Genomic DNA, 24,847 nt, shown 5'->3' with positions numbered 1-24,847 from the left:
TTTCTGTCTGGGTTGACCCTCGTCAGTTCTTGAGATTGTTTCTATCATGAAGATTAAAAACAATGTTACAGTAAATCAGCTATTGATTTTCTACAATATAAAAAGATAAAAACCTCATTCTTGGTATAAGTTTAGAAATATGTCCCTCTATAAACAATATACAATAGTTTATTTTAAACTAAAGTTGGCTTTCAGGCAGCACTCTGCATATAGCTGAGTAATGGTCTATTTCACGCCCATTTCTACAGAAGTTAAAATTTGACGATATTAATCCAAAGAGGGAGGGAGAGAGGAGGGAGTAAACCCCCTTTCATCCATTCATCATCTAGAGATGGGTTTACTCCCCGACTCATTCTTTAGTAATGCACCCCGCCCCATGTATCCCTTCTATACTCCAGATATACTTCTTTATACAGCTCTACAAAAACCTCTCAACCTCATCTTCACACCTCTAGGTTATACTAGAAACAACGCTTGTTCTATTCAAAGAAATTAATATTCAACCCAAGTTCTGCTCGCACATGAATATAAAGACGAAATCCACCTTAAACAAAGTGTTCAGTCAGAACTATGATGACTGGAGAAATCAGACCAAACAAACAGTGTGAATTTAGTTGATGCTTTACCCTTGTACTAGTCTAGACCCGGAGTAAACAACCTTTGTACTAGTCTAATCTAGACCCGGAGTATACAACCCTTGTACAAGTCTATTCTAGACCTGGAGTATACAACCCTTTTACAAGTCTACAACATACCTGGAATTTACAACCCTTGTACTAGTCTGGTCTAGACCTGGAGTATACGACCCTTGTACACGTCTAGACCAGACCTGGAATTTACAACCCTTCTACTAGTCAAGACTAGACCTGGAGTACACAATCCTTGTACTAGTCTGGACTATACCTGGAGTACACAATTCTTTTACTAGTTCAGACTAGATCTGGAGCATACAACCCTTGTACTAGTCTAGACTATACCTGGAGTACACAATCCTTTTACTAGTTCAGACTAGATCTGGAGTATACAACCCTTGTACCATTCTATACCTAGAGTATTCAACTTTTGTACTAGTCTAAACCTGGTGTATACAACCCTTGTACTAGTCTAGACTAGACCTGGAGTATACAACCCTTGTACTAGTCTAGTCTAGACCTGGAGTATTCAACCCTTGTACTAGTTTGGACCTGGAGTTCACAGCCCTTGTACTAATATACTAGACTTGGATTATACAACCAATTTATTAGTCTAGACTAGACCTGGATTATACATCCCTTGTATTAGTCTAGTTTAGACCTGGATTATACAACCTTTGTACTGGTCTCGGACCTGGAGTATAACTATACAACCCTTGCACTAGTCTAAACTGGATCTGGAGTACTATACAACCCTTCTACTAGCCTAGACTAGATCTGGAGTACTATACAACCCTTGTACTAGTCTAGACTAGATCTGGAGTACTATACAACCCTTGTACTAGCCTAGACTAGATCTGGCGTAATATACAACCCTTGTACTAGTCTAGACTAGATCTGGAGTACTATACAACCCTTGTACTAGCCTAGACTAGATCTGGAGTACTATACAACCCTTGTACTAGCCTAGACTAGATCTGGAGTACTACACAACCCTTGTACTAGCCTAGACTAGATCTGGAGTACTATACAATCCTTGTACTAGTCTAGACTAGATCTGGAGTACTACACAACCCTTCTACTTAAAGTCTAGACTAGATCTGGAGTACTGCACAACCCTTCTACTAGTCTAGACTAGATCTGGAGTACTACACAACCCTTCTACTTAAAGTCTAGACTAGATCTGGAGTACTATACAACCCTTCTACTACTCTAGACTAGACCTAGATAATAAACCTTTGTACTGACCAAACTCTCATGTAGACTGGACTGAACCCCTTTGTTCTATTAAAACTGAGGAGCGGGGTGTTTAGTGTATACTGAATCTCAAATCTATATTAATCACCACCATCTATAATTGTTCAATTCTCTTCAGTAGAAATTATTGTGTTCTATGATTGGATGGAATACGCATGATAAACGATGCGTCAGTTTGAGGCAGGATTGAAACTCGAGGTTGTTTAATGCGTCAGTAAGGTATGCAGGCAATATATGTTGGTGTACTCAGGGTTAGCAAAGATTAAATGCAGTTGAAAAGGCTGCCAATACACAATATGTTGTAATTCCTCATCTTACAAATATGCCTGGGTTCAAGCTTCATGTATGTGGAGCCAGTCTTTTATCTTTCTTCCCTCTCTCCTCAAACTTCCTTGAGCTAACGAAACCATACTCTTTACAAATCTTGCCCTGATATTTCATTGCTTTTTGTTCACTCATGTGTTATAGATTGAAATATAAATACTTTGAAGGTAATTCCTCACTCGATCCATACTTTCTCATTCTATTCATAATCAATCCATTCTTATTTATTATATTATTACTCATTTCATCTTTACTTATTCCAATCCTACTCACTCCATCCATACTCATTCTGTTCTTATTCACTCAATTCTTACTCTTCCATCCTTACTCAATTCTATCCTTACTCAATTCTATCCTTACTCACTCCATCCATACTCATTCTGTTCTTATTCACTCAATTCTTACCCTTCCATCCTTACTCATTCCATCCTTACTCATTCCATCCTTACTCATTCCATCCTTAAGCATTCCATCCATACTCATTCTGTTCTTATTCACTCAATTCTTACTCTTCCATCCTTACTCATTCCATCCTTTCTCATTCCATCCTTACTCATTCCATCCTTACTCATTTCATCCTTACTCATTTCATCCTTACTCATTCCATCCTTACTCATTCCATCCTTACTCATTTCATCCTTACTCAATCCATCCCTACTCATTCCATTTGACTCATTCCATCCTTACTCAATTCATCCTTTCTTGTCAACAATTTAAAAAGCATCTTATTTCGATTCTGACTCATCCATGATCTTTTTCTCTCCATCTTGAGTCATTTAATTTCCCCCATGTATCCTATAGCTCAGTCATTCAATTTTTCAAATTTATCTTGACTCATTTAAAACTAAAACCTATAAAAATAGACTTAGAATAATTGTAAAAATGTAAAACTTTTCATTTTTTCGGCGTTTGATCATTCTGGAGTTTGTTTTCTTCGGAGTCTTATATTTCCGGAGATAGACTTTTCCGGGAGTCTTGTATTTCCGGAGATAGACTTTTCCGGGAGTCTTGTATTTCAGGAGATAGGCTTTTCCGGGAGTTTGTACTTCCACAGTTTATCTTTCCGGAATTTGTTATGGCAGGATTCTGAACTGTAATGCGGAAACGGAAACTCTATTAGATTTAAAATACCAACAGATTGTAGTTAATGATAAGTTAAATTAGTTGTATTTGTATAATTGGTTTAATTATGTTGATTGGTTTAATTACTCAGAGATTGTTTCATCAAGATGGTATCGTTGGTTTAGGAACAGGTTACAAATGATGTGCTAATCATATATTTATAGTTATTAATATTTCTCCACCTTGACTTTTTGTGATGGATGTTGGGGGATTTTTGTAGGGCTATATAATTGCTTAGATGTAATTGGATAGTTAGATGGTTGGTTAGTTAGATAATAGATAGTTGGATAGTTGGATAGATAGATAGTTGGATAATTGGATAGTTGGCTAGTTGGCTAGTTGGCTAGTTGGATAGTTGGATAGATAGATAGTTGGATAATTGGATAGTTGGCTAGTTGGATAGTTGGATAGTTGGATAGTTTGATAGTTGGATAGTTGGATAGTTGGATAGTTGGATAGTTGGATAGTTGGATAGTTGGATAGTTGGATAGTTGGATAGTTGGATAGTTGGATAGTTGGATAGTTGGATAGTTGATAGTTTGGTGGTTGGATAGTTGATAGTTGATAGTTAGGTAGTTGGATAGTTGGATAGTTGAATAGTTGGATAGTTGATAGTTGGGTGGTTGGGTGTTTACGTATAAGACGGCAATTAAAACCAATGTTTGAGTTTTCATGGGAAAGAGGTTTAGCGGTAAATGTGGAAATCGTGACAAAGTTATGAAAATTACAATTTTGCGAATTTTCTTCATCTTCTGTGCACATTTCAAGTTCAATGTCTTTAAAAGTACCTCTTGAATATTCATTACAGTCTGCAAGGTTGGGCAGGGAAGGAGAATTTACTGGATGGGGGTAGGGGGTGGATAAAGAAGAAGTAACAAAGAAGATGTTTTAAAAAAACTAAATAATATAACTTTAATTATGTTGTTTATACTCAGTGTTAATTGTTAATTACCTGTTGTACTCTCGCGCAATTAAGGCCTTGATTACATCGTTAGATGCAATTAAGGTTTAATTAAATTAGATAATTGTTTCAAATTCGTAGAAAATAAGTCGGCAATGGAGAACTACAGAAAGGTCTATTTCCAGTAAATTAACTATTTTCGGTTCGAAAAAGTAAAGAAAATCTATAATATATATATATATATATATATATACAATACATGTTGAATGATATATAGATAGGTATATGGTTTGATAGACCCTAAACTAGTTGAATACAATGAATATGTCGGCTAGGATCACGACAACCCGATATCCAACAAGTTATGAACTAAATACAGAGTCTAATTGAATCCAAATCAAACCATTCACGCATATTTCGTTCTCCACCTTTCTTTGTAAACTTCTTTAGGGATAGGAACAGACGTCGCACCATATTCTTATTTATACAAACACACAAACACTTACTGTAGCACAAACACATCACAGACACACAAACACATACTGTAGAAAATACATGAATATAATGTAACACGAACACATTACAGTAACACAAACACATAGTGTACCACAAACACAAACTATATCAAAAACACATTCTGTTTCACAAACACATCCTATATCAAGAAATCATTTTGTATCACAAACACATACTGTATCAATTGGACACATTCTGTATCTCAAACACATACTTAACCACAAACACATACTGTATCAAGGACACATTCTGTATCTCAAACACATACCCACAAACATATGCTATATCACAAACACATTACCTGACACAAGCACAAACTGTACAACAAACACAAAATGAAGCACAAAATAATACAACACAACAAATCTGAAATATGGTAGAAAATTATTGGAAACTATTAAACAAACGAATTGAGTTTTTGCCACAAACTCAAATCTTTGGATCCCAATATCTTTGCAACCTGATGGTGCAAACCTTTGATATTTCAAACTTTGATTAGTTGATCTATAAGAATTCAAAGTTTGAAATATCTAAGGTCTACGACTTTGTGTTACAAAGATATAGAGATAAGGAAATCAGAGTTTGTGGCAAAAACTCAATTCTTTTAAACAGTTTTAGAGAACAGATAAATGTGTCAAGATCTATTTTAAGTTATTCATTTTATAGTTCGAGTGAATATTTAGATTTTACTGAATATTGAATATTGAAGAGGAAATGTAAAAAATGCAAAACCAATTGGTTAAAGATTCCAGAAACCTTGTTCTCACAGATACAAACCCTGCATGTGCTCCCCCCCCCCTCCCCCACCTTGTCACGCCGACATGTCCCACTGTGTCCCCTCCTGGGACTTACAGAGCGTGTAAATACGTTAACAGATCTTTACTCCGGGTACCAGGCTGGATACTGGACCTAGAGAAACTAAATTTCAAGTCATCTCCGTTCTTTAATCAGTTTAGTTTCCAAACTGTCATCAATCCTGACATTTTAATCAATCCAGACCAATTAACTTTCATACACTTTTTACACACAAAACCAAATAGTTAAGAAATTAAAGAAATCAAATTGAAAAGTGGTGGATATAGAAGGTGTCTAGGAACGTTTTAGAAAATAGGAAGAAAAGGTTATTTTAAAATAAATATTCCCTGACACCCCCTCCCCCCAACCTCCTGAAAAAAAGCAACCATCCATAACTACCAATGGACGAAACCAAAAGAAAAACCAAAATGGCCTTTCTAGCTCTTTTATCAGTTTAACATTGTAACCACCCCCTCAACAAATCAACATTTTTTGTTGCGTTTTTTGTGTATTGGTCGGTATTCTCCGGAGATACAGACTTATAGTTCTCCCACTGGTATACTGCTAATGAATTGACTGTGACGGTGAAACTAAAATTGGGGTCATTAGGGCTTTTAGGTTCAATGTAAATTGCCCGGGTTCGGAGTAATGTAGCGGAGCTGGAACTGGTTAATAGAACATTCTCGAACAATTGAAGAAAAAAGTTTCAATCCTATATCTATCAATTTGAGAAAATAATGCAAAAATAGTTCTTAAAAGAATAGATTGGCCATAATTAAATAGAGATTGAGAATAATATTAATATCTTAGGGAAGTTAGAGTTATACCATACTCAATTATGTACACAACAAAAACGTGTATATATTTTTGTATGTGGGGGGGGGTGGTGGAGAGGGGGTTAAGATATTTTTTTATCTATTAAACATTTTTTTCTCTTTATTTTCAAGCATAAATGTCATTAATCTAAAATATAAAAATCTCAGGGTGTTAAAAGAAACCGTATTGATAATATTATTGATAATTTATGTTAACTTTAAAATATTTCATTTTTAGAATTCAATTGCCCTAGAGGCAAAAGGTAGGTTAGAGGAAAAATCATAAATCATTAGAATTATTTTTGATCATCAGGAAACCACTTCAGATATATTTTTATTTTGAAAAAAAGAAAAATATTTAACCTTCATCATTTTATTACAATCAATCTTTCTTAAGAAAGAAAAAAATCTTTCTTAAAAGTAGATTTTTGTAAAGACTAAACTTCGAATCGCTTTTTACAAATCCCATTCCTTCCGTTAATATTTTTGTAGAACTTAGAGACAAAAAAATATTAGCTAGTTGTTTTTTTCAAAAACTTTTAAATTTTGTGGCCAAAAAATGAAAAATAATTTGAAAGAAAAAAATGTAAGTAGAAAAAATCAATTTAAAGTCAAAAATAATTTTCTAATCCCTATATTTTTACAGCCTAATGTAGTAGACCTTAGATATTTCAAACTATGAATTCTGTTAGATTAGATCATCTAAGACTGAAATATTTAATAGAATAAACCCCCAGGTTGCAGAGATATAGGGTTTAGAAAATCAGAGTTTGTGGCAAAGACTCAATTCCTTTATCTAATCTAAAGAAGAAGCGAAAAGATTAATTGTAGTTTCTTCCCTATACCCGGCCTGGGTTAATTCTATAACGGTCTTCTTTAATATATACAGGAGGAAGATTTCTTCTTTCAACATCCTAATTTAGATTTTAATTTATTATGTATTAAATAAATATACTTGAATAGTTTAGACTGCTCATTAATCTTTCTCTTCTCTCAATTCTCCTCTCTCTCTCTTCACTTTTCCCTTCATTTCTCTTCCCTCCATTCTACTCTCTCTCTCTTCACTTTTCTCCTCATTTCTCTTCCCTCCATTCTACTCTCTCTCTCTTCATTTTTCTTCTCATTTCTCTTCCCTCCATTCTAGTCTCTCTCTCTTCACTTTTCTCCTCATTTCTCTTCCCTCCATTCTACTCTCTCTCTCTTCATTTTTCTTCTCATTTCTCTTCCCTCCATTCTACTCTCTCTCTCTTCTCATTTCTTCTTATTTCTCTTCTCTCCATTCTACTCTCTCTCTCTCTTCACTTTTCTCCTTATTTCTCTTCCCTCCATTCTACTCTCTCTCTCTTCACTTTTCTCCTTATTTCTCTTCTCTCCATTCTACTCTCTCTCTCTTCTCATTTCTTCTCATTTCTCTTCCCTCCATTCTACTCTCTCTCTCTTCACTTTTCTCCTCATTTCTCTTACCTCCATTCTACTCTCATTCTCTCTACTCTACTCTCTAGTTATACTTTTTTCTTTCCCTCCCTTCTTTCTTCTCTCTTATTTCCTTCATGTTCTTAAACTTCTTCTCCTTCCTTTTCCCTTCAGATTATCTTGTTTTCCTTTAATCTTTCTCTCCAGATTTTTCTTCGATCCCATCTGTCCTTTTCTTCATTTTTATGTTCATTTATTCTTTTCTCTTCTTTTTGTTCCTTTATTTTTTTTCCGTTTTTCCTCTCCTTCATCTTTTTCTTTTTTCCTCCTCTTTTTTCTTTACTTCTCCTTCTTTTGTTTCTTTATTGTTATTCCATTTGCTTTTCTCTCCTCCTCTTTATTTTCTCCTCCTTTTTCCTTATTTTTTCTCCTTCTGCATCATCCAGCATTATAGTGACATGAGCCTAGTGATAGAACCATTAATCTCTGAATAATTATGCACTGAATTTAATTGAGTTGATCTGAAAACTTCGCAAAAACATATCAGTTCAACTTGTTTATTTATCACCTCCTGCAGATCCAGCTCCTTAGAACAGAATATGCAAAAAGTATCAGGGGTTGAAGTGTAGTTCGAGAAAATAATTCTACTTCCCTTCTACCCATATCCATAATATGTTAAAAAATATCTGAACTAAACGTCTTTATGTACGAGGAAACTGCCACACCGCGCCCCTGACAATTTGTTTTTGCGACCCTAACTTATGCAAATATTGCAATACACATGCAAAGTTGCAAACAAATTAGCTAGATATGCCAACCTTGGAAACATACTTAACCAAACTTGTGGAGAAGTAAGGTTTTGTTTATTCTATTGGTTTAGTTTCGTCTCAGAGTATATAGTGATACAGGGATACAAGGAGATATCTCAATCCGTTCTTCACTTTTTATTGAGCATTGTAAACAGCAGAGGGAGATCAAATAGTATACCGCCAACTTTATGACTTAACCCCCCTCCCTCCCCCCTCCTCCTCCACAGCTTTGAAGTGTAAATTTTTGCAAAAATTATAAGTCTTAAGAAGTTTTTGGAAACCAGAATATTTAATTTTTATCCGTCCATTGTTAAGTTTGTTGCCTATAGTTGTCTGTAGCTGTCTATATCGTCTATGCTTTCTATGTTGTCTTTGTTGTCTATATTGTCTTTGTTGTCTATATTGTCTCTGTTGCCTATATTGTCTTTGTTGACTATATTGTCCTTGTTGTCTATATTGTCTTTGTCGTCTATATTGTCTATAATTGTCTATGTTGTTTATGTTGTCTATATTGTCTTTGTTGTCTATAATTGTCTATGTTGTCTATGTTATCTATTTTCTGTTTTTTCTATGTTTTCTATGTTGTCTATATTGTCTATGTTGTCTATGTTGTCTTTTTTGTCTATATTGTCTTTGTTGTCTATATTGTCTATAATTGTGCATATTGTCTATAATTGTCTATGTTGTCTTTGTTGTCTATGTTGTCTTTATTGTCTATGTTGTACATTTTCTATATGTTGTCTATCTTGTTTGTATCTAACTAATCTATTATAAACCTAAATGAAACAACGATTCATCTGTGTGTTGTGAAAACGCCACATGTTGTCCATTTTAGGGACATTTTGGACATTTTGGAGCCTAATTCCAGGTGTTCTTACACAAGCAAATCTCAACGGTTTCGTCTCGCAAGAAGAAGACTTCAAAATAAAAGAAGAATTAGATAATTTTTTCTAAAATAAAAAAAATGAAAATCCTACTCATAAAAATTAGTTTTTTTTCAATTTTGGGAGATGTTTTTTACATCATCCCTTGACAATTATTCCTTCCTTTTGGTTTAAAAATAGTTATGTTTATGTTTCCTTCCTTCCTTCCTTCCGTTACAAATTAAATTTTTTCAATTTTACGTTTATAATTCTTCAAACCAAGGTCGCGTAGACAAATTTACAAATAATAATATATATATATCTATATATATTTATATTTTTATTTTAGGTATGTTCACATGCGAAATAGAACAAGATACAATTTCAATATATCATACTTGCAAAAAAGTAAGTTAACTATTTTCAAATAAAACACACTTAATTTTACAGAAATATATTTTTTAATTTTACAGAAATATATTTTTTGCGCTAGCTTCCATCTTTAAGTACCTCTATCAATAATTCTAAAGAAAATTTTGACGAAATAGATTTTTACTTGTAAGTTCGAACAATGCAATCATTTCTCTAACCTATTCTATTATATTTCTTGATAACAAAAATGTTATCCATTGTTCATATTATGAAAACATTCAAGTCTAGTCTATGATATTGCCTGGTTTAGACCTGTTTTACCCGAAGTTTAAAGTTACTGCCTTTAAGTATACTTTTATGTATATTCCTCAGATTTTCAAGATAAATTTTGCGATATCGGCCAACCAGCAAAATGTTAAACCCTATATTTAGTACTCAGACCAGACAAAAGCTCTGTCTATCTATCTATCTAGTTTCCAACCCTTCATTACACCTAATCTATTTTGCTATCTCCCCCCCCCCATCCTTAGCCAATATTAACAAGTTGTCCATCCTGCCCAATCTCTCTCCTTTTTTTACACCTCTATTAATTTCTCCCCAATGTTCTTTTCCAAGATCTAATCTAGAAGTAAAACAGTTTCTCTATTTTGACCTAAACTAAACTTCTTAAACTTATAGATGTTAAACATGAACTGTTAATGCTGCTTTTACTGTTCCATCTGCTGTCCATGGCAAGTACAGCTGTTGTATAGATGTTAAACATGAACTATTAATGCTGTTGTTACTGTTCCATCTGCTGTTCAGGGCAAGTACAGCTGTTGTATAGATGTTAAACATGAACTGTTAATGCTGTTGCTACTGTTCCATCTGCTGTCCTGGGCAAGTACAGCTGTTGTATATTCTACCGAGTCTGAAGAATTATACAACTTGCCCAGGAGAAATATTTCGACTTCAAATTCATACTTATAGCAATAGGTTCCGCCCAGGGCGTCTAGTTGGCTCTCTATTTATCTATCTATCTGGTATAAGTATTTATGTCTATCTCGTTATGCATCTATTGATCTAACTATCTCTGGTTTGATTGATATCGCTACCAGTGGTATAATTACATAGTGTATGTGGAATGAGAATCACTTTCCCATGTAACCGGTCTCATTATCCTGTACAGTGTACAACCTAGAACCTAGAGATCAACTCCTGGAAAGAGTTTCAGAGAACTTAGAGTAGAACCCAACACAACCAAGAGATGAAACCCAACTCAACCAGGAGATAGAACCCAACACAACCAAGAGATGAAACCCAACTCAACCAGAAGATAGATTCCAGCTCAACCTAGAGTTAGAACCAACACATACAGATAATAGAAACCAATACAGCCTGGAGATGGAACCCAACACAACAATTGGAGATGGAACCCAGCTCAACCAAGAGATAGATGCCAACTCAACCAGAAGATAGAACCCAACTCAACATGGAGATAGAACCCAATACAACCTGGAAAAAGAACCCAACATAACCTGGAGAAGATAGATAACCAGGATAGCCAGGAGAAAAAATCCAATTAAACCTGGAGAACCCAACTGAACCAAAGAAATATAATCCAATTAAACCTGATAAACCCAACTGAACCAAAGAAATATAATCCAATTAAACCTGATAAACCTTATACAAGGAGTATATACAAGGAGTATATACAAGAAGTATATACAAGGAGTATATACAAGGAGTATATACAATAAGTCTATTATATGTTGCATGCTTACGCCTCGTTAACTTCTTAATTTGATATCATCCGACTCCAGTATACATTTGGGTACACCACGCCCGTATATAATACAAAGTATACAGTATACACACATTGAAAATATTTAAAATAATGAAGAAAATAAAAAATTTTATAAACTTTTTTTAATGTTTCTAAAAATATTTCTTAAAGTATAATTGAAAATAGTTTCCACAGCACTCTTGTGAAGAATATGAAATCAAGCCCGCCCAATCCTATTTTTGGGCCTTTTAATGAAAGGTATGTAAGTATGTAGGCCTAAAGCCGGGTGTTTCACCATCGGCTTGAGATGGGTAGTACAGTACCTGCCTAGGTTTCAACAGTTCTATCTTGAAACCCCAACAGGTTGGACCCAACCCGGAGTTCACGCAACCCGAACCTAACAGTGTTTAGTACCACCGGTGATATTAGTAACAGTGATCCTAGCTGTGAACCTTAACATTAGGTATTTTTGAGAAATGAAATCAAATCTTTAAAAAATCTGAAGATGTGTGTGTAAATATTAAAGTGTAGGTGTGAGAATGTATCCAGGTCTAGATATAGGTTCGAAACCTTCCCTGCTCCAGGTCTAGATATATGTTTGGAATCATCCCTGCTCCAGGTCTATGCGGAGGAGGGAGTGAGGAAAACATGTCAATGGTTGGATCTTGTCTCTCATGTTATATTAATTTATGCTAAACGATCAACATAAGGTTTCACACAAGCCAACACACTAAACATCACGTATATACTAACACACGTTCTTAAAACTTCAGGGTTCAATGTTACCTTAAAATACAAAAATCTCCATGTACATACAACCTACAACCATTCTCATTTCACTCTGGTTACAGTCTACACAATTTGGTTTGATTATGCAGAGCTAATTACTCCGAACCATATCTGCATCTTGTAGACGGATTAGAAAATATGAAAAAGACGGACGGTGTGGGATGGGACGGTGAGGATTTAAGGGGGGGGGGGTTGTAAAGAATCTACTGATCGAAAATGGAGTTTGAGGGTAGAATCGTGAGAAGGATGGAGAAGGATACCTAGTCCCGCGGGGTAGAGGGGAATTAGACTCAATGGGAATCATTTGGGGTTTGATGGATGAGAGGAAAGAGATTCGCGAAAAAATTCTTACAAGAATTGGGGATTTTTAGAGGTTAGGGATGTGGGGTAGAAGAAAAAAGGGTTAGGAGAGAAAAAAAAGTGTATTGAATTTCAGTGCAAGGTGGGAAGGGTGAGGAAGGTGGCTTGGATTCAATAATGCGGAAACGGTGGTATTGGTCTAAGGAACCAGGTTTAAACGAGTAATTCAGTGCATTATATGTATTATGACATAAGGGGTGTAATTGGAATAGTTACAGGGCCACCACTCTTGATTTAGTGTCTCGAATTAATCTGAAATTTGATATTTTTGGTAAATTATGTAAATACTTATAAAATGAAAGCAGTGTTTGTTTTATATTTGATGATTAAGTATTTAAAATATTTCCTTGTGTGTGGTCAACCCAAAATCTTCTGATAACTTGCGATATCTTTAGTTTAAGAATCCAACCATCTTAACTCATTTATTCTTATTCAATGAATGACAGGGTTCGGGGTTATCATCTAGATAAAGATCTCGATATGTGTGTAGGGGGGGTAACCTCAACATTAAGCAGGTTAGGATCAGATTAAGAGGATAGGGTTTCATAATCCTAGGACTAAAGATAAATGCACAGTTTAAAGGGACTGTAAGTGTAATTTCAAGTGACTTTCCAAGCAAAGATGACAATGGATAATTCACAGCGGGATCCTTGAAACCTTTATCTTATCAATAATGTAAAATATAAATCCATTTTTTCTGGGCTAAAAAATGTTTCCGATCATTTTCATTTGTTTTCTTGCAGTAGAAATGCGCAAGTCACTTTTGTAGAGAAACCACAATTGAAAGTAATCATATTTCAAAATTATAAACTTTAACAATTGATCAGCTAAACTTTTAAGAGTATCGTTGTGAATCGGGCATTGCCATCTCTGCAGTAAGGGTCATTTAAAATTATGCTTACAGTCCCTTTAATTGGCTCGGTTCAATTAATTTTCTTGAAACTATATATTTTATAGATCTAAAAATATATTGTCATATTTTTTATATTTTCTACCAGATTTAACTAGTTTTTAATTTTTTAATAAAAAATGAACCAGATTTATTACATATATTGGGTTTCCTTAAAGGAACTGTCCTTGTAATTTCCAGTTACCCTCCGTTTAAAGAGGGTTATGTCCGATTCTCAATTTTAGCTTTTTTTAACAATGATGCGGAAAATATCGTAGTTTCTTTAGCTTGAAAAGAATTTTAGTGTTACAATTTCCCCGATTATTTCTGCAGAAAGATAATTGAAAATAACTAATTTTTTAAAGAAAACTCATGGATGAATGATTCATTATCAATTAGACAAAGCTTTTAAGGGTAACGTTCTAAATCGGACAGAACTGGACGGTCATATGAAATTACGTTTACATTCCCTTTAAGCTCATGACGAATATATTTCCTGTTTCTTGAATAGTTTGAATATGTTCCATGAAGAGTTTAAGTTTAGGTCCTGAATCTAGTGGTATAAAGAGCTGGTGGAGCTTGAAGAGTTTAAGTTTAGGTCCTGAATCTAGTGGTATAAAGAGCTGGTGGAGCTTGAAGAGTTTAAGTTTAGGTCCTGAATCTAGTGGAATAAAGAGCTGGTGGAGCATGAAGAGTTTAAGTTTAGGTCCTGAATCTAGTGGTATAAAGAGCTGGTGGAGCCTTAAGAGTTTAAGTTTAGGTCCTATCTAGTGGTATAAAGAGCTGGTGGAGCATGAAGGGATGTTTGGTTCCTTGAACCTATTCTAGTTTAACACACAGATTATAGAATATCTTTACAATGCTACTTCAGGTGCAAACTTTATGTGCTAATGCATTGTCCTTTTACCTTAGTGAATAGGACAGAAAAGTACAGGACAACATACAGAGGGTCCTATATCATATCGGATTATCTCCACGCTTTAGAGCCAAAAATAAGTACATAATACTCGAAAACCTAATATTTTCTTCTAGAAAATTATTACAATGGCTTTATAAAAATTTTTACAATGATTATTTTCCTTAAAATTTCCGATTAGTCGCGAAAACCGTAGTTTAGAGCCGATCCGATATGATGTGGGACACCCTGTAGTTAAGGACAGAATAGGACAAGTCGGAATAAAGCAGGACATAAAAGGATAGGACAGAAAAGAAATAGGACAGGTTATATCAGATGAGGACAAACACAACATGACGGATTAGGACTAAATAGAAAAAATCAAAAACAGAAAATAAGATAGGTCAGAGTAGGACAGAGCAAAAGGAAAGAGACCAAAGAACTTACAGACGAGAGCCCCGTCAGAGTGGAATTTTTAGGACGAAAGGAAATGTTTGTTACCATTGATATAATATATATCATGAGACATATATTTCTTTTTTAAAAAATGTGAAGTTTTAAAACTGAAATATATTGATAGATAGATAGATAGATAGATAGATAGATAGATAGATGGATAGATAGATAGATAGATAAATAGATAGATAGATAGATATATAGATAGATAGATAGTTAGTTAGATAGATAGATAGATAGATAGATAGATAGATAGATAGATAGATAGATACATAGATAGATAGATAGGTAGACATATGAAAAGAAACTGAATTCTAAAAATCTCCCCTCCCCCTCACTATCACAATATACATAAATATCAAACCAAACACGAACAAAATTCACTTTACTCTGACTTATATCTACATTGAAAACCAGCAAAACATAAACTAAAATAATAAAAAGCGCCCACACCCACCAACCCTTTAGTATGTATTCAAACGAGCACTGAGCCGCAAACTTTTTCACACATCAACCAACCAGGACAAAACTGCGGAGGTGGGGTTTTGCAAAATTTCCGAAAAACTCCCCCCCCCCCCATCCGTGCAACATTGTTGGTATTGTACGTGTGCAATGTGTAGAGAGCACAATGCAAAAATTCTTGATTCCACCAGTCGTATTATATCAAGGCCACAGCTGCCTGAATTCTTCTAAGGTATGCGTTTAAAAAATCATATATTTGCGCAGTTGCCGGTTCGTACAATATGGATATTATTCTATATACCCTGTATACTTATTTCAGTACAATACAGTGTGTAGAGTTGGTTTCGAATTCACTATTTATCTTTAAAATTAGTTTTTATTCTAGGTATTTCTAGTGTTTTTTATAAGGTATCTTCCACAATTCACACCTTTATCATATTATTTTATTTAAGCAAACAATTCCTTTATTGTAGTAGATAAAATAATCACATGATGTATAAACATAAATATATTAAATTAAAGGGACTCTTGACTTAAAGAGGTACATGTCTGATTTGTACGGTACCCTGTAGACCTTCGCCTGAGCAAACATGGTGTTTGGTGTTTTTCTTGGTGAAAATTGATAATTTCAAATTGTGGCTTCTATATAAATTTTTTTTTAAAGAGTAGCGTTGTCAATCGTCCATTAACCTCATTAAATTGTGTGTCACTTGAAAAAAACGTTAACAGTCCCTTTTAACAAATCAATAATTGAATAAGAAGTATGTTAACTATGTTTAGAACTTTATCTATTACTCTGAAGCTTGCTAGGAAGCTGTTTAAGTATTGTTTAAGAGGTTTCAGTGTCATGGCTCCGGAGTCGTGAGTTTTTCTTAATTGATTATGGAGGCTTCTGTCCTGTTGACATTGAAACATCGCTTCTGGATGTATCAGGACAGGGTTAGATATGTAGATGGATAAAATGAAATTTATTCATTACATTAAAAAATTACTTATTTTCAACCTTGCTTTTTCTTTGATATGCTCTTCTTCATTACCTTCTCCTTAATTCAATTCTTCGTGTTCTTGTTTTTTTGTTCGTTTTCTTTTTGTTCTTGTTCTACTTTTCCTTGTTCTTCTTGATCTTGTTCTTTTAGATTTTATTCCTCTTGTTTTTGACCTTATTGTTCATGTTCTTTTAGATTTTATTCTTCTAGTTTTTGATCTTATTGTTCATGTTCTTTTAGATTTTATTCTTCTTGTTTTTGATCTTATTGTTCATGTTCTTTTAGGTTTTATTCTTCTTGTTTTTGTTCTTATTGTTTTTAATATACTTTTAGATTTTATTCTTCTTGTTTTTGATCTTATTGTTCATGTTCTTTTAGATTTTATTCTTCTTGTTTTTGTTCTTAATGTTCTTGTTTTTGATCTTATTGTTCTTGTTCGTTTCATTATTCGAAGTAGAAAAATGAGCTAAAGTTCTAAAACCCAAATCCAAATCTACATTCCTAAGAAACAACTCATCAAGGTTCAAAGAAAAATATAATAAAACTTAATTCTAGCTAATTTGCGAATCCTGCTCCAACAAGATCTGCAAAAACTAAAACTGAATTTTAAACTTGTAAATGTATGTTCGTGATGTATGACATCATCTTTCAGCAGACAAAATGTGGGAAAGTTTTAACAACATAAAAACTATTAGATATCCAACCCTTCGGATGCAAGAGTTGTGGAGTGTTGCAGAACGTATATTTGAATCTATACTGAACAGTGGAGTAAAACTAACCTGAGTAAGATTGATTCAGAGTTAGAATGAAGAAACGACTCCTTGGCTCCAACCCTCCTTTCAACTAATCTATCATAAGTTGACCAGTCGACTTACACTCGGAGAAGAGAACTAAAAATTCAAAAAATTTTCTTGTTGAGTTTAATCACCCCCCCCCCCCACACCCACATTTTTCAATCTTAGACTAGCCTCTCCCCATCCCCAGGCTACATCTACAATAAATAAATCATGAACGGTTTAAAGCATGTTAACTAAGATACATGGGTTTCTTCTCCGTACTCCCGGAACCTTTCGGAGAAGCGACTTGTCTTGTCTTCTCCGTACTCCCGAAGCCTGTCGGAGAAACAAATTGTCTTGTCTTCTCCGTACTCCCGTAACCTGTCGGAGAAACGACTTGTCTTTTCTTCTCCATACTCCCGTAACCCGTCGGAGAAAAGACTTGTCTTGTCTTCTCCGTACTCCTGGAACCTGTCGGAGAAATGACTCGTCTTGTCTTCTCCGTACTCCCAGAACCTGTCGGAGAAATGACTTGTCTTGTCTTCTCCGTACTCCCGTAACCTGTCGGAGACATGACTTGTCTTGTCTTCTCCGTAATCCCGTAACCTGTCGGAGAAGCGACTTGTCTTGTATTCTCCGTAATCCCGTAACCTGTCGGAGAAGCGACTTGTCTTGTCTTCTCCGTACTCCCGTAACCTGTCGGAGAAAAGAATTGTCTTGTCTTCTCCGTACTCCCGGAACCTGTCGGAGAAATGACTCGTCTTGTCTTCTCCGTACTCCCGGAACCTGTCGGAGAAATGACTTGTCTTGTCTTCTCCGTACTACCGTAACCTTTCGGAGAAACGACTTGTCTTGTCTTCTCCGTACTCCCGTAACCTGTCGGAGAAACGACTTGTCTTGAAAACTGGTCCGACTCTTTTCCTCTCCATCTTTGCAAAGTTAAAACCAATGACATTTTTGCTATTAAATAAAACGAGTCTGGATAAAGAATATATCAAGACATATCGACCGTTAAACGTATACTAAATATTGTGTGATATAAAGAATGTTTTCATCTTGAACTCAGACTGGCCATTTCACATTTCTCTCCTTGTGTCTATTGAGCAGCAACTGTTTAAGGTATTTTATCGTACAAACCTGACCTTGGCATTGCATTACAACACACAATAGGATGAATGCCAACCTATCCTAGGATATATTTCAATGATGTTTTGAGAGCCTCAACCAATCCTTAGTTCATCTCATGGTCCAGGGTCAGGTTCAGAACTAGGTTGAATACTGCTCAAGGAGTCGGGTTAGAGGTGACAATGACAGAGTAAGAAATATACTAATCCAGACCACAGAGAATGATAAACATTTTAAAATGTATTTCAAACTTTTGTTCAAGAGAGCTTTAAAAACGTCTCTGTACATCCTGCATGCAACAATATATGCCTAGTGTATTTTCGTATTTCTCAATTCAGGGGGTTTCTGTAAAATAATCTGATGAAAAATACAGGGTTTCCTATTAAAATTTATTCTATTTTTATCCGATAGTTGCCAAGTTTAATCCCAATCATATCTTCCAGGTTGATCTTGAAGTAAATCCCACGTTTAATTTTTAATACTTGATAGTGTATCTAAAACCTCTTGTTTATACGGAGCAAAAACATTTTGCTGTGTGTAGGCTGAAACAACAAATAAAGATTAAACCTATTGTGGACTGAGAGAATGCATTAAGCGTACATACGCTCTTGGTATGATACTGAAGGGTAAGGTTGGATTGAAGGTATGATGGAGAGATGAAGGTAGGATTGGAGAGGAGAGGAGAATAAAGAGAGTAAGGTTTGGTTAGTTTGGAGACAGGATGGAGAGATGTGGGTAGGAAAGGGGGATAAAGAAAGTAGGGTTGGGTTAGATTGGAGGTAGGATGGAGAGAGAAGGTTTCGGTTGGATAGGATGAGAGGAGGAAGGAGAGAATGGTTTGGTTGGATGGGATGGGAGGAGGAGTGAGAAGGGTCGGGTTGGATAGGATGGAAGTAGGAAGAGAAAAGGGTTGAATCGTATTGGATGGGAGGTGGGAGAGAGAAGGGGTTAGATAGAAGGGAGGATCAAGAAAGGATGAGAAGATGAGATAAGATGATAAAGATTCAACCTGCGTCTCATCTCACAGTTGGAGAATATAATAAAACTCCTTCCCAGACTTCAAACCCTTAATGTCTTTATAAAAAGCTATTATGGAAATTTGAAAACATCGAAAGAAAGATTTGAAAGTATTTTTATGGGTGGAAAATATAAGAAGGTGAGGTTAAGAAACGGATTTGGAGAAAGCATCAGGAAACAAAATGCTTAATTTTTTTTGTCATTTTGACATTCATATTGCATAATATTTTTCCATTCTTTTTTTGCGTGTTTGTCTGTGCAGTATGTGTGTGTTAGTTTTAATGAATATGTTAAAAGAGATGAGAGGGGCTAGGGTTGACAGACGAACATGATTACATATGTAAAAGGTCGATAAGGGTACACTATCAGAATATTTATACATAGATACATACAGGCGGCTAGATACAAACCATGCGCAGACTTATTAAAATAAAATTTCTAACGAGTTATAGATAATCAATCAATGACTAGCTGTGGAGTTAATATTGTTATTCAAAAATCAGGCAATTAATTTCAAAGAAGTTTCCTTAAAAATCAGCGACTTACATGTAAATCAGTCAATTACTAGGGTACTAATAAGCCGGTTCCTAGCTAGAGAATCAGTCAATTAATCAGTCACTTATTCTTGAAACCCATCATTTTATGTAAAGAGGAATAAATCAGCCACTTATTCTTGATACCACCATTTACTGTATAGGGTTATAAATCAGCCACTTATTCTTGATACCACCATTTACTGTATAGAGTTATAAATCAGCCACTTATTCTTGATACCACCATTTACTGCATAGAGTTATAAATCAGCCACTTACTTATCAGTGGTAGCCCGAGGAATAAGCAGGCTAGACAACACTGGTGGGACGAGAAAGAAAGAAGTTTGTTATTTTCCGAAACCGCTGAGTCAGGTTGAGTAATTAATCAATTAATTAATCAGTATGCATTCTATACCAGGTTCCCAGGGGTTCAAGGGATACCTGAAGAAAAAGGGGGAGAGGGGGTAGAAAGAAAAGGAAAGATAACATAAGGATGAGATTGCTTCGAATAAAAAAGATCAGTTTAGGTTTAACATTTATTTAGATATTTCAAACTTCATATAGCTATATTTTAAGGAACTAACTCCGTGTATATGTACCTGATTCTGAACCATTCTCTGCATCTGAACCTAATTCTAACCATTCTCCGTATCCAATATCCTGATTCTGAACCATTCTCCGTATCCAATATCATGATTCTAAACCATTCTCCGTATCCAATATCCTGATTATAAACCATTCTCCGTATCCAATATCCTGATTCTAAACCATTCTCCGTATCCAATATCATGATTCTAAACCATTCTCCGTATCCAATATCCTGATTATAAACCATTCTCCGTATCCAATATCCTGATTCTAAACCATTCTCTGCATCTGAACCTAATTCTAACCATTCTCCGTATCCAATATCCTGATTCTAAACCATTCTCCGTATCCAATATCCTGATTATAAACCATTCTCCATATCCAATATCCTGATTCTAAACCATTCTCCGAGTCCAATATCCTGATTCTAAACCATTCTCCGTATCCAATATCCTGATTCTGAACCATTCTCCGTATCCAATATCCTGATTCTAAACCATTCTCCTTATCCAATATCCTGATTCTAAACCATTCTCCGTATCCAATATCCTGATTATAAACCATTCTCTGTATCCAATATCCTGATTATAAACCATTCTCTGTATCCAATATCCTGATTCTAACCATTCTCCGTATCCAATATCCTGATTCTAAACCATTCTCCGTATCAAAACCTAATTCTACACCATTCTCCGTATCTAAACTGATTATACACCATTCTCCGTATCAAAACCTAATTCTACACCATTTTCCGTATCTAAACCTGATTCTAATCCATTCTCCGTAACAAAATCTAATTCTAAACCATTCTTCGTATCTAAACCTGATTCTAACCCATTCTCCGTATCAAAACCTAATTCTACATCATTTTCCTTATCTAAACCTGATTCTAACCCATTCTCTGTATCAAAACCTAATTCTAAACCATTCTCCGTATCTAAACCTCATTCTAACCCATTCTCCGTATCAAAACCTAATTCTAAACCATTCTCCGTATCTAAACCTGATTTTAATACCTTCTCCGTATCTAAACCCGAGTCTAACCCATTCTCCGTATCTAAACCTGATTCTAACCCATTCTCCGTATCTAAACTTGGTTCTATCCCATTCTCCGTATATAACCCTAATTCTAAACCATTCTCCGTATCAAAACAAGATTCTAAACCATTTTCCTTATCTAAACCTGAGTCTAACACCTTCTCCGTGTATCTTTCCATGATTCAAAATTATTCTCCGTTGTTATTCCCGATTTGAAAACTCCATACTTCATATAGATGCAGCCAGAAGATTAGTTTTGCTCCATACATCGTTCACGCTCTGAAACTTTTTAAAAGACGACACTGGCTCTCCGAACTTTATTAAGCACAAGGTTGATGGGATATCAAAAGATGAACTTGAGGTTTTGTCCATCTCATTATAGTGTGCAATTTCTGGTGGTGGGGGGGGGGGGGGGCGGCAGTAGATTATGTCTCGTTAGTTTATGGAGCACAAAATATAAGCATAAGGAACTAGGAAGCATTGAGACGGGTTGCTTTATTACTTCTGCCACTGATTAGAAGAAGAATATATTGTAATTTAATTAATAGAGATAAAAACAGTATTTTGCATTTCTTTTGAAAAATAATTCTAGTTATTTGGCAAATTCATGGATGTGCTCCTGAACTAACGAGGATTGTTTTGTCATTGTTTACTTTTTGCAGAAATTGCAGAGTTGAAAAAATTAAAAATAAAAAAATAATTGGGGGAATAAGGCAGAGGAAAGAGAATTATTGAACCAAAAAAGGGGGAGGGGGAATCAAAAGGGAACGTAAAATGAGATGGGGGGGGGTCATGTGGGTTGTGTATTGACGGTCTGCTTTACTATTGAATTAAATTGACGCCATGGATTTATAATCACGATCTGTGGAAAGGAATGAAGAAGGGGACAGATGGTTGGTTTGGGATGAATCGTAAAAAGAGGAGATGTTGGATGGAAAAGGATGAAAATGAGGGGGGGGGTGACGAGATTTAAATTTCAAGAAAAAAAGAAACGAATAAAATGTATATAGCTTGTCGTCTGCTCCACAGTTGGGATGTTAAGTGAATTTATGAGATTTTATTCCGGTATTTTAGAAAAGATTTATCAACGAAGAATGAAGAAAGATGGAAACTGAAAATATCAATCTCAACGGTTNTATACAAACACAGTATCTATTGACTAATTTTTTTTCCTTTTTATTTGATACAATTTTATTTTGAATTGACAAAGTAATTCTTTAACATGCATCTACAAGCTATAATGCCTATAGTTGAATGTTAAAAGGACTGAATATGAATGTTTGTACATGACTTGTATTTGCTTTCTGATTGGGTTTATGGGTCATAAATAGGAATATCACAATACCAACACAAGTACTTTATAAAACAATATGTTCATTAGGATTTGAATCCTCAGTAGAATATATAATATACAGTATACAATATATAATAAGAAGAAATCGTAGACTTTTCATTTACATACACTATAAAGTACACAACTGTAGCCTCTACTCTTTAAGTTCTAAGCTAGATGTGTATGCTCTATATAAGTATTGTTCTCTAGCTTTTATTATTTCAACTCCATACTCTATTCTTAATTTTTGTTGTATTTCTAATCCTCAATGCTTTATATTCTTTTCTTACTCCTCAATACTTTAAGTTCTCTCCTCACCTCACCTCATCCTGCATGCAACACACATTCCGGTATTTATTTTTCGCTTTTATTGAAAGCAATAGCTTAGCCTATTTCGGATTTTCTTCAATATTTAAACTAAATTAAACCGAATTGTTCTTGAATTTAAAAGGTTAATTAGTAAAGAAAAACGTTTTTCCATTTAATAAAGGTCAAAAATGTTATTAATGCATAATGAGGACAAGAAGCTAGACAATATTCTAAAAACTCAATTCGACACAAACTCTGCTATTCATGGACTCCAAAGTTAAATGTCATCTTCCTTATTCTCATGTTTACTGAGCTCTCTGTATTCTTGCAACCTGTCAATTCTATAAAATCTGATTTATCTCTCTCTCTCATCTCTCTCTATATACCAGTGTTAAACGTTTACCAACTATCTATCTATCTAATTGTCAAATTTACAATGTCTGAAATATTGTGTGTACAGACATGTTAAATAGTCGAGGATTCATCTCTTTCTCCGGTATATATCTCTGTCTCCTGCTCTGCCTTAGGTTCTACCCAGAGCAGTATTGCTCACTAGATTCCAGCTGGTCAAGCCACAGTCTTAATTTAAAAGCAAAAAATAGGCGCTCACTTCTATACTAGCGGTATACCTTAATTTATCTATCTATCTATCTATCTATCCATCTATCTATTTATCTATCTATTTATCCCTCCATCTATCCTTCCTTCTATCTTTCTATCTATTTTCTATCTATCTATCTATCTATCTATATTCAATGTAAATGCGACCGAATATAAGTATTATTGAGCGGCACTATGGTTTAATCAAGGGAAACCAGGAACCCAGGAAACCTGGCTAAATTGAGGCATGTTTGCCGAAAAAAGGCAGGAATGGGACCTAGCGGAAATTGGGGTGTTAAAATAAGGCAGGGGAATTGAATCATCAAAAAATATCCTGAAACTTTGTCAAATATATTATTGTTAAAACCATCCTTTCAAATCCCGAGTTCCTCGACTAATTCTTAAAGAATTTCAACATTTTTCACTGATTTTTCGGTATTCCCATTTTTTCTACCCAATTTGTATTTTTTGTGAGAATTTAACAAATGACTGTGTTTCAAAGGTCTGAATTTGGCAAGTTCCAAATAAAGGTTGTATTGCTCTATCATTAGCATTGATTATAACATACCTTGAAGGTCAAACTCATTTCGTGAGAATCTAAAAAATATGTAGTTTGAGGGGATTGGATCAAATATGTTTATTATCAAAATAAGAAATATTTTGAAGCAGAATCTGTTGGTTTGATATCTGGGTGTTTCACAGTTTGATTAGATGCCACTCAAATATCCAGGAATTTGTCATCCCACCTAAATATCAAGTAATCCTGTCATTCCACCACCCAACCATTCCTCCCTCTGGAGAAGCGACTTGTCTTGTCTTCTCCGTACTCCCGAAGCCTGTCGGAGATACAAAGTCTCTTGTTGTAAAGAATCTACTGATCGAAAATGGAGTTTGAGGGTAGAATCGTGAGAAGGATGGAGAAGGATACCTAGTCCCGCGGGGTAGAGGGGAATTAGACTCAATGGGAATCATTTGGGGTTTGATGGATGAGAGGAAAGAGATTCGCGAAAAAATTCTTACAAGAATTGGGGATTTTTAGAGGTTAGGGATGTGGGGTAGAAGAAAAAAGGGTTAGGAGAGAAAAAAAAGTGTATTGAATTTCAGTGC

This window comes from Eurytemora carolleeae, unplaced genomic scaffold (genome assembly GCF_000591075.1).
Source record: "Eurytemora carolleeae unplaced genomic scaffold, Eaff_2.0 scaffold207, whole genome shotgun sequence".
Lineage (NCBI taxonomy): Eukaryota > Metazoa > Arthropoda > Copepoda > Calanoida > Temoridae > Eurytemora > Eurytemora carolleeae.
The sequence above is the reverse complement of the archived record's forward strand: the minus strand, read 5'-3'. Positions refer to the sequence as shown.